General features: G+C 36.0%; 2 protein-coding genes and 1 long non-coding RNA gene across 11 annotated transcripts in view; 2 read left to right on the top strand and 1 right to left on the bottom strand.

The window, feature by feature from the left end:
• LOC125801596 (uncharacterized) overlaps positions 1 to 1,381 on the bottom strand; it is a 68,875-nt gene extending 67,494 nt beyond the window's left edge. Inside the window, exon 1 of the long non-coding RNA XR_007438794.1 lies at positions 1,318 to 1,381. This is a non-coding gene — a long non-coding RNA (uncharacterized LOC125801596). The remainder of the gene's footprint in view (positions 1 to 1,317) is intronic.
• Positions 1 to 17,257, top strand: part of LOC111196715 (zinc finger protein 484-like) — a 353,380-nt gene that overhangs the window by 220,264 nt on the left and 115,859 nt on the right. Inside the window, exon 3 of one of the 9 annotated variants that reach the window (XR_007438637.1) lies at positions 365 to 2,779. The exons of the other annotated variants lie outside the window; for them this stretch is intronic. The gene's annotated coding sequence lies outside the window, so the exon portion shown is untranslated. Of the gene's footprint in view, positions 1 to 364; positions 2,780 to 17,257 lie in introns of those variants that run through there. 9 annotated transcript variants of the gene reach the window in all.
• The window catches only part of LOC125801418 (zinc finger protein 239-like), a 203,934-nt gene that overhangs the window by 181,224 nt on the left and 5,453 nt on the right, over positions 1 to 17,257 (top strand). The window lies entirely within an intron of this gene.

Genomic DNA, 17,257 nt, shown 5'->3' with positions numbered 1-17,257 from the left:
AAACTTTCTTTATTTTTTCCTCCACTCCATGTTTGTAGTTTGTAGTTGGAGCGAGGGCACTGCCAGTGTTTGCTCCAGATGTTAGATTAGCATTACTTAGTCTTTTAAAATTTAGATGTCGTAGTTTAAAGGAGTAGAGTATTCTTAGGAGTAGAGAATATTCTTAGCTTGCAACAAAAGGCCAACAAAATCCTTTTCAGAGTTAAAAAAAAAAAAAACGGTCTAGCTGTAGTTTCCATACTGAAAGCAACACTCAGCAGGCTATGCAGCAGTAAGACTGCAGGATCCTTGATTCCCTCTACTGCACTGCAAATGTGGCCACATCCAAGCGAGAGCTTGTAAGATCTTAGTGTCTAATAAATAGGTCAGAAGCGTTCTTTGACCAAAAACTACATTTCCCACAATGCTTGTCGATTGTATTGCCTGCGAAGTTACGGCTTACTGCCACTACACGGCAGTGTAGTCATTGATGTGGAAACCCTGCCGGAGGGAAGGCGTAACTTCGCGGGTGGAATTGAGACATACAAACGTTTATCCCATAATGTCCAGAAAAAGAGAAGCTGATGCAGACGGACGGCTGTGCTTCAAGGCGAAAGACCGGTATGCCTTTTGTGTTACTGACCAAAATAAACGCTTGTTAGGAGAGATATAAGTTCTGTGTAAATATTTATAAGACAATAGCTGACAAAATCTGTTTTAATGACGTTAATAAACATCACTGTGACAGTGCTAGTCACAGTTTCACCGCAGCAAAGGAGGAGCACGTGAATCACTTATCTAACCAGCCTTTACTGATTTCTGCCCCAATAACCCTTTCAATAACCTCCAATAACCTTTAATTAGTCTTCAGTAGCCTTCAACAGTCTAACCTTGCAGCCGTGGTGTGTTCACTAAACTCCGTAGTTATAAACATCCTGAGGTTAGCAGCGCGCTAACTGACCTGTTTATAATGTAATCCGAGCAGTGACTCCGTGACGGCTGCTCTAAACTGCTGCTGTTAGCTGCTTGGGCTGAAAGATGAACTGTAGAGAGCTGTATTATTCGGTTAGTGGGGTTAAAATCTTTATTTTCTACACAGAAGAATTTTAAAAACTGTAAAAACGCTCCAGACTGGCTCAGCTGAGCCTGTAGCCCGTGGCTGGGCTGTAGCTCTGACTGAGTAAAGACTGCGGGCTTGTGCTGCTGCTGCAGCTCCGACTAGTGGTTGTATGAGGAACTGCTAAATCTGTCACATGTTCTTAACAGCTCACAATTTTTAATTTTATATTTATTAAGCCTTATTTCAGTATCAAACGTTTTGATCAAAGTTAATTTAACTTGTATTTAATGTCATTTCTATTCACTTGACTAGTTTGGTTCTTGATTGATGGAGTTTTTGGATTTCATAACATGACAAATTAAAAGGATTTATGTTAATAGAGCAACAAGCAAACATTTTTTTCCATGCAACTGTAATATTTGATTGAATAAATAGTATATTGAGAGTTATTTAACATTAAGGAGTAATTACATTCATTTTATATTACATTTGGTTACATTTTATTACATTTATAAGTTACATCTGGCCCTCAGTGGACAGCCAATATGCCAATGTGGCCCTCGGCAAAAATGAGTTTGACACCCCTGCTCTACTGGTTTTCTCATTGGTCTATGGTTCAGTCAGTCTGATTAAAAATCTGCAAGTTAATCTACAGGGATATTTGGTTGTGTTGTGTTGCTAAAGTTATATACTCTGTTATCTTTTCCTTATTTGGTATCGTTTTGCTAAAGGGTTTTTTTTATATCTCTAAAGGTACTAAAAATATCTAATCCATTTACTTTATTGATTGTTTTATCCAGTACCAGCTATTATCGTTGTTTTACATCACCTTATGTATTTACTCATATTCATATCTATGTGATTCAATAAAAGGCTTTTATATTGCAAGATCTGCAATCTTATCTATTCTTTCAACTTAAGCATTTAGCCAAAAGCTTTTGTACACAGCCAAACATACATTCAAGCAACCACTATATACAGTGCCTTGCAAAAGTATTCGGCCCCCCCTTGAACTTTTCAAACTTTTGCCACATTTTGGGCTTCAAACATAAATATATGATTTTTTTGTTTGTTTTTTGTGAAGAATTAACAAGTGTGTAAGAATACGGAGGAGTTTTGCCTTACTATGTTCATTGTTCATTGATTAAAGGGTTAATCTGTGTGTAACTAAATCAGCATTTCACTTAATCAGTATGTTATTCAAGCATTTAGCACGATTCATGATGATTCACATTGTGACTTAGAATGTATGTATATTGTGTCCTTGTGCTCAAAGCAAGGCCATTTTTCTTGCAACTTAGCATGATTGATTTTTTCCAGCAGAACCATGAGTTTCTGTACATGTAATCTATAGTCTGATAAGGTTGGGGTGACCGAGTTCTCGGCTGACGTATAGGATGAATAACTGCTTATCAGTATCAGGATCCGGGGGGTGTGAGGAGCCTCCTCACACACCATTAGACTGAGGCCAGGCGAATGCCTGTTTTTATTAGACTCTGTCTAGGAAGAAGAGTAGAGTTGGGCGGGAGAGCTTCTCCCGAGAGGGACTACAGAGCCACAGGTCCTGTTCACACAGCCGAGAACTCTGGAAACCCCAACTTTTCTCACCTTTGGGGTTTTCCTCTTATTTTCACCTTTTTATTTCAATTCATTTTTCAATAATCTTTTTACTCAATTTTTGATGTATCCAAAAAAACTGTTTTGCTCAGATTCTTTGAATAAAATCTGACGGAACTACAATTTTGGACTGGATCTCCTTTTCTTCTTTATGATGTATCATGCCAGATACATCATAATTCGAACAGTAGATCAATAATCTTTCAATCGTGAAGTGGAACGAAATTTATTGGATACACATTATGTTGAGATACTCAGTATTTTGAGAACCTTGGTATTTAACTTGTGTGAAACTGACACCAATAAATCCATAACTCCTGCTATTTACTTACACAGAAGTGTTTTTTTTCTCAGTAGCTCAGTCGCTGTGAAGTGTGGAGAATAGTTTTGCAATATATTGATTATCGCTGAATCGCAGTTTTGAGATATCACCGTTATCATTAATTTACCACTTTGCTCAAAGGTGCTGAAAAAAACTTGAAAGTGGGCCTTGAAAGTGCTTGAATTTTACATGGTAAAAGGTGTTTGAACCCTGTGTTTAAAAACCCCAGCAGCACTGCTGCACCTGATCTACATGTACCAACACAACACACACAAACACGTCACCACATTAGTGTCAATGCAGTTTTAAGAAATATTTATCACGAAAATAAAGCTCTCTGGCGCTGGGAATTAAATATACAGGGTAAAATTTAGGCTAATCGGATATGCAGGTGAAAAACTAAACTGTGAAAAAATATGTGTGTGAATATGTGTATGTTTATACCTACAAATCTCAAATGTAAATTGACATAATATGGACCATTAAATGACGGTAACAACCTGACCGTTTGACACTTAGCTAATCTGCATACCAGTAGGAGAGAGCAGAGATAGACTGGCTGTGTATGAAACGGTAGGCAGCTACCACAATCCCTCATGCCTGAGCTGTTCATATGTTAACACCCACTAAATGCTTAACCCTTTACAAGTATTAATATGAACTTTAGGAAAAAGAATATAAAGAGAATTGCCCTTTTTTCTATTGTGAGTTAAATGAAGTCACTGCTGCCTATTCTAATAAGCTAACCGTATGACTAGCTTGACGAGCTCTGGGGACATTTTTACATGGGATGTGTCTGAAAGATCTGTGGACAAAAAGACATTGCTTAAAATAATAAAAAGTATTATTACAAACGTTACAAAAGGTTTGAGAGCTGAAAACAAAAAAAAAAAGAAAATATGTTTTATAAAATTTATTGAGATATCATATATATCCTATACCCAGTTTATAGACACATTTGGGACATACCGGGGTTGGACAATGAAACTGAAACACCTGTCTACAGTCACTCAGTTTTGGATCTTAGTTTGCATAAAAATAAATTTATGCCAGTTTTTACCCTGAGCTCTGGCTTGCTCCAATTTTTTTCCTCCTTTTTTCCTCTCTGTATCACAAACTCTTCTAGTTCCTCCCTTTACCCAAGTTTGATTTTAGGAAGTCTTTATAGCCACAGGGTCAAAATGAGACGCATAAACACTACAGAGCAGGGGTCTCACCATGGGCGCAGATGATTATAGTGACCTCATCCGAAATCTACCATCTACAAGCATAAACGTTGGGGTTTTAATTTAATTAACTGTACGTTTGTGGAGTTCTGTGTTCCACAATGCCCTCGTTTTTAAACTAGGAAGCGTTCAGTTCAGAGGTTACATTGTTCGGAGCTCCGTGTTCCAGTTCCAATGTAAATTTAACGCACCTTCTCAAGTCCGGGGTTATAAGGAGCTGGTAACTGCCTGTAGACTACAGACACAGGCAGTTACCAGCTCCTTACGGTACGTGTCCACTGGCACTTTTTTTCAACGCAATCCGCTGCGCTGGATCTCCTTGCTCGTTTTTGAATTAAAATGAAGCAACAGAAGTAGACAGTCATAAGTTTAATATTTTTATTTTTTTACCAACCTCACTGTAACCTATAGCTCTATAAATCCATATTCTGCCGCTTTCAGCTTCTCCTTCTGTGGTTGAAAGGCGCCTGTTCTGTGTGTGTGTGTGTGTAAGAGGCTTGTGTGTGTGTGTGAAGACGCACTCCGGCTCTTCCCTCATTCCCAGCCTGCTTTTCCCTGATTGGCTGGACTGGACACAGTGCGGCGGCCGGATTTATTTGAATAAAGTTGAGCCGGAGGGCGGAGCTGCGTTAAACGCAACGCAACCCGGCATGCACCGAGGCATGCAGCGGCTCTCTCCATTGATTTTATGTATGATGTTATTATGATGTTATTTTAGTAAGCAGTCGCTGTTAACTGAAATTATAAGATGTAAAATGTTAACATTGTCTTCCTGGTCTTGCCTAGGCTGTAGCAATGAAGAAACAAAAAACAATGACAGCGTTTTTTCAAAAACCAAACAATGTGATATGGAATAGTAGGATGTCAGTGATTTGGCATCATGGTGTAAGAATGCGCGCAGATGGCACTGGGGACATATTGACATACCAGACCAATAACAGTTTCAGTATGGCTAGTGTTGATCAGAAAAGTGATTATTCTAAAGTTTATTGCAGCATATATATATATATATATATATATATATATATATATATATATATATATATATATATATATATATATATAATTTTACAGCTTGGTCCCCCCCAGTTCAAAATGTCCATCTGCGCCCCTGGGTCTCACACTCGCGGCCCGCGGGCCAATTGCGAGACGTGTTGTTACAAACAGCAGAGATGTAGTAATGATTCAGGACGCTGTGACACATTACAAATACGTGCTTTCATGCTGAAATACTTTATATTATGCTCTTTAACAAAGACAGACATGTGGTATGGCATATTAATGAGTGCATAAATTAATTATATATATAAATTAATTATATAATTTCTATTATTATTATTAGAAAAATAACAAACGAAAATTAACCCAAAATGTTGACAAAAATATAATCTAACGAATTTCAAAACATAGAAACGAAAAACGTTAAAATGGTATTAATACAACAGTTTAACACCTGGATCAAACAGTTATAAGGATTTATATTTATGCTTAGTACACAGACTAAGCTTAATAGAGCAGACACAGGCATTCTGCTGTCCAGAATTTTAACAGATGCTTATTCTTACTCAATAGCTGGAGTTTTTGAAATGAAAAATTAAAAGAGAAAAGAACTTTGAACTGGACATAACTTTATTTATGTCATTTATGTCACATTTCACTTTGCTATTATGTAACTGAAAGTCACTTGTCAAGTATATAAACCTTAAAAAACATTTGAAATACACAGCAATATAAAGCTATATGTTAGCGTTCATTTCTTATCACCAGGGCAAATTTATTTTAAAAATGTATATATTAATTAATTGACTAAAATCTCTCCTGCATGCTGCAGTCACGCAGAACGAGCTTGAAAGCTTGCATGGCACTGCGATTAAAAATAAATAAATAAATAAAGTCCTATAAAGTGTAGCCAAATGTATGGTATTAAATTCGAATATTTACTCATATTCAATCAAGAGAAATCAGGCAAAATGCGCCGCTCTCTCTCTCGCATCGCCGAGCTGAATTCAGCGCGAGGCTTCAAATAATATAACAACTCAGTTTAGTTAAATTAATTAAGATGAGTGAGGACCTGTAAAGTTAATCAAATATTGTCAAATATAAAGGATAGGTTGAGGTTTTGGTGAGCTGTTTCAATTATTTGAAACCGAAACTAACTGAAACTGATATTATTCTGCGCACTATTAGAAAGGCTTTGATTTTGTTTTAAATGAATTTTTATTTTATATTAATTATTTTTTAATTCATTTTAAATATTTTTATTATTTTTATTGATCAAATAATTTTTTTCATAATATATATATTTTTTATTTTTGATGTATTAATTTTTATGATCTTTTTAAAGTTTTTTATTTTTCCTTTTTTATCTTTATATTTTTTCCGTCTATAGTAAATGTCAGTTTTTATTTCTAATTTTTCTAATTTTATTTATAATATTTTTAATCCCTTTTAAACTGTAAATGTTCAGCGGCACAGTAAATGAGGGTCCTCCTCCAGTGTAAATAACCGATTGCTTGATTAATATTCAATGTTGCAAACCCAGTTTTTACATAAACAATAAACAGAATAAATAATAAAATAACATTGCTGATGTATCTTCAACAGCACATCGCATCCTATTCACTTCAATGGAGAGAGCCACTGCATACCGGCTGGGTTGGGTTGCGTTGCGTTGAACGCAACCCCGCATTCTTTATTCAAATGAATCAAGCCGCCGCGCTGCTTTCAGCCAATCAGGGACTTCACACACACACACACACACACACACACATTCGAGCCTTACACACACAAACGGCAAAATATGGATTTATATAGAGCACAGTAAAGTTCATTTAATCATTAAAAGTTTAAAATTGAGTACACCTGTAGCCTTATTTGGATTCAAGATACGCCCACACGGCGAGAAGAGAGATCTGGTGTTCTGTCGACTTGTGCTACCCTGACAAACCGTGCTACCCTTTTGTGTATATTTAAAGGTAAAAGCACAAAAGTAGCACAATATTAGAGCATGTTTCCAGCAGAAGTTCATGTACTATGTTTGGATAGTCTAAACCACCGTATCAGGGTAAAGTTATGGTAGTAAGAGTTTATTATAATCTTTTTTTTTTTTTAATTTAAGATCATATTTTATTATTATTATTATTATTATTATTATTATTATTATTATTATTAATTGCCATTACACTTTGACAATGTAATGACAGTCCAGGTTATTAAATGAACAAAAATATTAGAAAAACAGAATTATTATAGTACACTTGAAATAATAATACAAATAGCACTTTAGAAAGCGCGTATCGATGGGTAGCATCACTCGACAGAACACCTGGCATGGCAGAATGTGTTGAATAAAATACGTGTTCTTGTCGTGTGCGGCCCAGCCTCACCCAGTCTCTACCTACAGCGGCCCCCAGATAGAATAAGATTGAGACCACTGCTATAGAGCCAGAGAACCAGCTTAAGTTCCAGACCTGAAGATTCAGACCAGTAGTTCCAATGAACTTAATACACATAAACAGTCCACAAATACAGCTACAAACTACAAAAGCCTACAATAGACCCAACAATAAATGCTTAATGTTCCTACAAGTACAGGCGTTTAACAAATATCACTCATTTGTATCTCTACAGGACGCCAGAGCAGCCAAAACATTAAGTACACACAAAAATCACCAGTCACCAGTGTTGGGCACGTTACTTTGAAAAAGTAATTAGTTATAGTTACTCGTTACTTCTCCAAAAAAGTAACTGAGTTACTAACGGAGTTACTCCACTATAAAAGTAATTAGTTACCAGTAAAAGTAACTATCGCATTACTTTTTATTATTCGCCCGTCAAAAAAAGGAAATCAATTATGCATTTACTATTATTATTAGAAAAATAACAAAAAATAACAAACGAAAATAAACCCAAAATGTTGACAAAAATATAATCTAACGAATTTCAAAAAAATAAAACGAAATTCTCCACACAACCAAAGAAAATTACTAAAACTTGTAATACTGAAAAAAGCGGAAAAACGCGTCTGGGGATGAAATTTAACAAACCAAGCCACACTCAAAAGAAATATGTATATATAAAACAAAATAATGGACAAAAACAACAATTTAATGCCCGTTAAAATGGTATTAATATAACAGCTTCACCAAAAGAGAATAGAGCTTAGATCGGGGGCAAAAAATCCGACCCAGCCGGAGCCCGTGCACATTCTGCCCAAGCCCGAACCATAAACTGTCATTATGAGCCTGACCCGATCCGCCCCATAAACTGTCTGTTTTCGGGCTGATTGAATGAGCGAAATATAATCAGAATTATGTTAATTAACACTGTAACATAGAAGCATAGAACTATTATTTAATTTAAATGATTTTTAAGAACAGCTACACACAATGCTGCAAGTCAAACGCGGAGGCGTTCACGTGCGCCCAGAGCTACGTGATTACAGTTTTCATTTTTATTATAGTTTAATTTTATTTTGTTTTTATTTTTTCTGTTCATTTTAGGGTGGGCTTGCTAGCGCGGGCGCTTTACACAAGAACTAACGGACCACGAGTGCCGCGCGCTCGGCACAACAACTCCCGCTGTACAACTCCGCTGTACAACAGCGCTTATAAATAAATTAAACACAAAAATGAGGGTATTCTATCAGTAATTTCAGTTCGTTTTAGTTAGTATTATAAACACAAAATACAGTTCGAGATAGTTATGTTTTTCCTTTTAATTACCGTTTTTATTAGATTCAGTTAACACAAATGTTTTTCACTTTCAATTTTCGCTATTTCGTTCGCTTTAGTGAACAATAATAATTAGTTACTTAGCAACATTGTGATTATCACACCAGAGCTTTATATAAAATAAAAATAGGAGCCTGATTTCGGGTCGGTCCTCAGGTCAGGTGGGATTCGGGCAGAGAATCTAAGCTCTAAAATAGAAAGCAGCAGCACCACAAAAACCGGAGCAGCTAAAAAGAGCTTAACGTCCTTAATTCGGAACTTGGGTTGTCCACGGCAATCACTGAATTAATTAGAGCACGCAAATCGTCACAATTGTGCCTCACTTCACCACGCCAAACCACAGGCACAGCGGCCAGAAGCTCAAGTTCACCGGACAGAGGAGGGGTTAACCAGGGCAAAGCGAAATAAAAAAAAAAAGTTCATAGAGCTGCTAAAGTAACGTGCAGTAACGGGGTGTCGGAAATGGTAACGGCGTTATAGTTACAGTCATAGTAATTAGTTAGATTACTCGTTACTGAAAAAAAGTAACGGCGTTAGTAACGCCGTTAGTTTTAACGCCGTTACTCCCAACACTGCCAGTCACACGGCATATTACTTAGTTTCACATTGAAGGGCAGCCTTTAAAAAGGCTTTTTAATATAATATGACACAATATCTGTCTTATTTCCATGATAGTTAGCTAAATATTTAATTAATCCAGCATGCGCTCTCCGTTTTACTACTAATCAATGCGCGTAGCCTGACCCCTTCATCCGAGCGCAGAGAAGGGGCTAGGCAGCCATGGCCCCGCCCCCGGAGTGAAAAGCATGAGTCTTATTGGTTAGATTGTCCTAAGACTTTTCTAATAGACTCATTACTACACCCTTCTCAAAATCAGGAGAAGGGTCCGCGGACACGTGAGCAGAAGACATTTTAAAGAGCTTTGATTGGTCAGTACCGCTGTCAATCATACAGTCCTATAGCAACGAAAAACACAGGCTAATGCTTTGAATTAGTTGCTGTTTTTTCGTTAATCTATAAAATAAATGCTTACACTTGCAATAATTATATACATCCTGATAAAAAAAATAAGTAATTATTTACATGCACATTTGGTCAGCCCCTTAGAGGCCTTACTGCACACCACTGATATGTATATTGAATATGAATTATACATAATACTTAAGGCTGGACAATAATTTAAAATCACTGATTGTCTCCAATAATGTTTTTGTAATTTTTAAACAAATATATTTTTATTAAATATTGGCCTGGAGTTCTAAGACAGCAATGGTCCTCCAACTAAAAAAATATTCTTAAGAGGCATTTAGTATTTACAGCATCTGTTACCGACTGACGTTCATTACAGAGAGCTGCGTCAGTTCAGTGCATTAATTTGAGAAGAAAAGACAGAACCCAATAGGCATATGTATAGCCATACACCTTATATAAGGTGTATACACCTTATATAAAGTTCTTAATACCAATACAGAAATGAAGAAATTTATAGTGTGTAAAGGATGATTTACACTTCTTACATAGATATAGGCTTCATAAATGTATTTAAATAAAAAAAAAAGTATTTATTGATTTTAATTGTTCCTAGATTTTTTTTGTTACAGATGTACTGAGCCATGAGACTGCAAAAATGTATATAAAAAACTGTATGCTAGAACTGCATCATTTTTAATTTCTGCCTTGAATGTCCTGAATCATTACTACATCTCTGCTGTTTGTAACAAATCAAACCACATTTACATACGTAGTGAGTGACTCCTTAGAGGGTTCTTAAAAGGTTCCCTGGAACCGGCTCCGGCACCAGCACTTTTTTGGTGGAAAAGAGGTATAAGAAGAGACGGCTCTTTCGGCTTCCAAGTAGCTACTTATATTTTTTGGTTGCTTAATTCAATTTATTACCAAATTATGTGTACAATGAATTAATAGAGTTGAAACATACATTATATAAAATATATATTATTTATATGGCTTTATTTTTATAAAAAATAAATAGTGAAATACAAAAACAAAGGCCCATCTCAAGTAAACAAACAGGTCCAATGTAAATGTGTATATTAATTTCAAATGTGCAACTCTATACAGTGAAATAAACAGCGCTGAACACCATCAACAAAGTGTCACTCAACAAAATAAAAAATAATTGTGCAAATAAAAAAAACAAGCATCCAGGTGATGTTTTTTGAAAACTTTAGCAAAGATTGACATAAAAAGGAGCTCATGTTTGAGGGTTTGATTGGTTTCTGTTATGATCTGCCCTGTTGTGGAAGAAGGAGCTGATGTTGCTACAAAACACAGTTTATGTGAGGTCACATGTGTAAGGTGTGGGTAGATCAAGCACTTCAATGTTGAATGCTCTTTTTGTCAATCAGAACGTGAATCATCTTTTTTTATGTTCCATTGTATCTTAATTCTGGCAAGACTTTTCTTCTTTCTTTTTAAAGAAAACTAAAATCTCTGTAAATGTGAACCTTGGTGATATATATGTTTTTTTTTCATACACTGATCTTGATTTTAAGTATATTATTAATATTATTATTTTATTGAGTAAATACTACTATCATCATTGTAAATACTTGATTTGATATCTTCTTACTGGAATTTATTCCACTTTTGAAATCCTTTAGAGATTGCTAAGAATAAGAAATGCCTAAAAACTGTAAGAGTTTATGAGGAGCTTTCACTGTTGCCTCTTGTTAGTATTTCACTATTTCTATCATTAGTTTTCTTCCTTAATGTATATTTTTATGCTGTCTTCTACTGTGGTTTATATGTATCATCGTAAAACTTTAATTTATACATTTATATTTATATATATATATATTGGCTCACTCTCTGGAGTCAGCGCTTGTTGTTTATTTCAAAGAGCCGGCTAAGAGTCTGACCCATCACTACTAATAACTACAGTGCCATAGTTTAACACTTTATTGTTGTGCTGTTGTACCAGAAAAGAATGTAGACTGTTAAAACTTACTCCTATCACCATGTTCTGTGTTACAGGAACCAGAGTCACTGAAGATCACAGTGGAGATGGAGATCGTGGGAATCTCCACAAAAGGTGATGAGACTGTTCTCCTCAGTGACACCATGGAGGAGTTCAGCGTTCCCGCCACTGTGTGGAGTGGTGACGTTAAAAGTAACTGTTGTGAGGGAAGGGGAGGTCATTTTAAACATTGAAAGCCCACTTTTTAATCAACCATAATGTGGTAATTTGACAAGTTTTTGTGTTCAGATTGTAATATTTCTTAGCATGTTCTGTTAGGGTTTTTTTGGGGGGTGAGGTTGTATGTGTTCGTGCTTTTGATTTTTGATTGTGTGTGTTGTGTTTAAACTAATTCAAAATAAAATGTGTTTAATTGTTTTTATACCTGTCTTTTGAATTTAAACACATTCAATTAAGCTTACTATCCTTTCCTGCTAAAACAAATATTCTATGGTTTTTATATTTTTCTGCTGGTTTTGTGGTGTTTTGCAGTGTTTTTCTAAAGGTTTTTATCAGCCCTTTTAAACCCTATGAAAGTATTTTTTATAATTGCCATTTTTCAGAAAGACATGTGCTTGTGGTTTATGATCATAACTGTTTCTGCTTTTAAGAGTTTACACTGCTGGACTGAAGATATACTAAACCATAAAGAGGCATATCTTTGCTGCACCACCATTTATTCAAAAGTATTTGGATATTAGCATTTAACCAAAAGTTTTTGCACACAGCTCAATCAGCCAAAAGTATTGGCATTCCACCATTTAGCCACAGGCAGTAGCTTTTATACTGTTTGTAACAAAACAAACGATAGTGTGATATAAATTTCGTCCAACACTGTATTGGATGATTTACACTTATGTATGTACAGGCTCACAAATCTATTTCTTTATTTGAATAGTTCCTATAAATGTTTTGTTACAGATGCACACAGCAATGAGACGATATAAATAATAGTTTATGCTAGACGTTCATTATCTTTAATGTCTGATTTGTAAACCACATTATCACATGCACTGTATAAAACTATTCGCCATTCCCTGGTTCTTAAAAGTTTTTATTAAGGACGCAGACGGCGCGGTCGGTGCGGGAATCTTTTTTTTTTTTTCTCCCCTGCCTTCATCTTCAGGTGGGTCAGAATCAATGACTTCCCAGAGCAGATTTATTCTTTGTCTGATTTCTACCTCAGAAGAGTGTCAGACTGTTTATAAACAAATACTCAGCACAGAATTTCAGATTACCACACAGCATTTTCTATCCAATAAGTAATCACTCAGGAATGTGTCTGATTGACATCCCAAAAACCGCACCGTCCACCAACTGTTGGTCCTCTGCCCGGGGCACCAGGAGTTTGGTGATGCATTTCACCCGGATGGGAGACTCCTTTTAGTAGAGAGTCGTCGACTGTGAAAACATTCTGTGCAAACAAAAGAGCACAACGGACTAAATATAAAATATTTGTTATGTTTCACCTAATTTATTGTATTACCCATGATTCAACTGTTCATATGCAAATATTTTATTTGTTGATTGGTTGGGAGAATAAACCATAATATTAAACTGTTTTGGGTTTTTATCTTTTTTAATTGCTTGGTAGAGATGCGTGGTGTTGTTTCCACCCAGACACTTTAAAATGGGGACACAAGTGCTGCTAAGTAGGAAAATATCCATTTTAATTATTTTCATATATATTTCTTATTATGTAATATTTAATCAGTGCTAAGCGTTACACAACAGAACAATAACAGCAAAATAGCCCCACTTAGTCCAAAAACAGTTTAATAATATATAGTTTAATAAAATATTAGAATATGAACCGTTTAATCATGGGTAATACAATAAATTAAGTGAAACATAATGAATTAAACAGTATAAACATGTTATTTTGTATGTTTGTGCTCTTTTCTTTACACAGAATGTTTTCACGGCCGATGACGCCCTACAAAAAGGAGTCTCCCATCCGAGTGAAATGTATCACCAAACTCCTGGTTTCCCAGGCAGAGGGCTGGCAAGTGGTGGACGTCGCGGTTGTTGCTATCAAGAGCGTTGGAGTGGGTTTGATATGGGGGGGGGGGGGGCTAATATGAATTAAAGCCCACCCTATAGTGTCTTAGAACAACATTTATGGAATTACTTTTAATCACAAATGAACCATTTTTTGTCTGTACTTCTGTTTGAGGGACAACAACACCCCAACAGCCACAATGGACAGTCGAGAGACTGCACGGAGAACCCTGCCAAGCACCAGTGAACTACCAAAGTCCACCAGAAGTCTCAGAATCTCCTTATCATCTCCTAACCTATGTGGCTCAAGACAAAGCAACAACCCCAACACATGGCTACACAGAGAACTGAGAGCAGCAACACAAAAAAGGCTTCGTATTCCTGCATCAAAACAAAATATCTGAGCTGATCAGAATAATTATGGCTGCAACTGACAATCCAAATACTATGCACAGTATTTAAAAGTACAGTTGTCTATGCTCTCTGGGTGGGTACAGTAGGTGGCGCTTTATCTTGAAATTCATAATTTCTATTTCATTTTTATAATACTTAGGAATACATAAGAATATGTAAGTCTTGATATCACAATCTTACCTATATTGTTTACATCTTATATATTACCTTTATCTGTTCTTTTTCCAATCCCCTTTATGCTAAATTATAATCAGTAAAAATGTTTATTTGACTAAATTGGAATTAAAATATGTTTTACTGATGAAGCAATGGAGCAAATTTGGTTGAATTCTAAAGCCCAAAACCTTGGCTAAATTGTGGAATACAAATACTTTGGCTGAGAAGTAGTCCAAAAACTTTTGGTTAAATGGTAAAATTCAAAAACTTTTGGGTAAATGCTGAAAACCAAAAACTTTTGGTTAAATGCTTACGTGCAGTATCTCTCTCTCTCTATCTCTCGCTCTCTCTCTCTCAGGTGAGCCATGGGAGAGAGTTGTGGGTGGAGACTACAAAAGGACCTGAACCAAGATGGCCGACAGAGAGAGAGAGAACCATGGGGTATGCTTTAAGGCCAATGCGCTCTTGTAGCCTAATTTTATTGTATTACTTCTCTGATGTGGTTAACTTAATCCCTCTTTTTGGCTAAAAGACAACTCACTGGTTTGGCTGTACCACCTTGGGTATGCAAACAGGTAAAATAGGTGCACCTGTACATTTTTACATCATTTAGGAGTTGTTTGTATCGGTCCCTAGGTAAGAGGGCGGGTGCTACCCCTTGTATTTAGGTTATTAGTTAGGGAGTATCTTTTCTTTATATTCTTTTTGTACTTAATTTGGCTTTAGGTAGTTTAATATGGTTATGTTTTGTTGTGTTCTTTTCTGTAGCACCGTCCATAGTTTACATTTCCCAGAGTGGTACTTTCTTTGTTGTTTTATACAGCATATGTAAATAATGTAAATACTGCCATGGTTTGTTGTATGTGCAAATGAGTGGTGGGAAGCTAAAATTAAATCAGATTTTTGTACCGCTATTTACTGCCTGTTCTCCTCTTTCTTACTTAAACTCTGCTGGCTCTTTGACTTAGGATAGCCATGTGTTATGTTCTCCATATTTTTCTTCCTAGACACATGTGGAGGATTTTAACACTTAAATCTAAAAATGTTTGGTTAAATGCTAAAACTTTAGATGAAATGCTAAAATCCAAAAACGTTTGGTTAAATGCTTAAATCCAAAAACTTTTGGTTAAATGCTGAAATCTAAAAACTTTTGATTAAATGCTGAAATCTAAAAACTTTTGATTACTAACTGGTTGCTAGGCGGTTGCTATCATTTCTAAAGTGGTTGCTTGGTAGTTGCTAACGTTTTCCAGGTGGTTGCTAAGCTGTTGCTATCGGTTGATAGGCAGTTGCTATCATTTCTATTGTGGTTGCTAGGCAGTTGCTAACATATTCCACATGGTTGCTAGGCAGTTGCTAACAAACTCCATATGATTGCTCAGTGGTTGCTAGGCAGTTGCTAACGTTTTTCAGGTGGTTGCTAAACTGTTGCTATTTGATTGCTAGGCAGTTGCTATCATTTCTAAAGTGGTTGCCATGCAGTTGCTAATGTTTTCCAGGTGGTTGCTAAGCCTAAGCCCTGGCTGGGGTGCCGGGGTGTCCAAACTTTTGATCAGTATCTGCTCCATACAGCAGCTCCTCCAAACACACACAGTACTGGAAGAGCAGGGGAGAGAAAGGCCCCCCCATTCATTCCTATGGGGAAACTTCGTACGACAATTGTACGAAAACGTCAAATCGTCGAAATTTCCGTAAAGAACGTCCGATTTTTGTCTTCATATCTCAAAAATTGTGACCTATGTGGATGTTCAAAGTTGTCCCCTATTCATTTCCTATGGGGGAAAAAAGTGCACGTTTACGAAGTTTTTACGAAAAACGTACGATATATCGCTTAAAAAGCACAAGCAACCTAATCGGGTATAGGTCCTACGATACTGCTAAATTTAGTATTTCTACGTCACAAGCTGTAGGAGGAGATAGTGATTAAATTTTGAGCGCAGAATAAGATAATAATAAGAAGAAGATTACGAAGAACAGTAAGTTGACTTTTCCAAGCCAACTTAATAATAAAGTACACAGAGAAACAGATACAGGAATACAGAGTGTCCTTTATGATCAGCGGAGCTAAAAAGATGCTCAGTGAGTGTATGGTCATAGGTGTATGGTGTATGGAGCTGGTCATAATATTCTGACTTGACTGTGTATAAAATGGTTAAGGGTAAATTAAATACATTCTTCCACAAAACAAAATTGGTACCAAAAACTTTAAAAATAAGACTTTATAAAGGGTTTATACATGGTTTACAATTAGTTTATTAATGCTTACTAATTAGGTTGTAAATGCTTTAAAATCATTAATAATCAGTTATAACGCATATATAGAAAGGGCAACAATATAGATGGCTGTGGGTTCATTATTTCATAACAGGTCATTGTTGCCCTTTCTATGTATGTGTTATAACTGACTATTAATGATTTTTAAGACATTTACATCCTAATTAGTAACCATTAATAAACTAATTGTAAACCATTTACAAACCCTTTATAAAGGTAGTCTTATTTTAAAGTGGTACCACAAAATTAGTCCCCCGTATGGTTATAGTGTATTTTCACAGCATTATTTAACACTATGTTTTTCATAGCTAATTTCAACCCGGATGCAAGCCACTAGAGATGGGCCTGTTCCTGTTGGTGAACTGATCTTAGAAGAAGAGGGAAAGCACCACGAGGTGGCGCTGTGGAGAGAGGCAGCGCTGGCAGAACTTGCCCTCTTGCAGCTTACAGAAATTACACATCTGAATATTGTGAGGTAAATTATTACTGCAGCTGTTT

The sequence above is a fragment of the Astyanax mexicanus genome, chromosome 4 (genome assembly GCF_023375975.1).
Source record: "Astyanax mexicanus isolate ESR-SI-001 chromosome 4, AstMex3_surface, whole genome shotgun sequence".
Lineage (NCBI taxonomy): Eukaryota > Metazoa > Chordata > Actinopteri > Characiformes > Acestrorhamphidae > Astyanax > Astyanax mexicanus.
The sequence above is the reverse complement of the archived record's forward strand: the minus strand, read 5'-3'. Positions and strand labels throughout refer to the sequence as shown.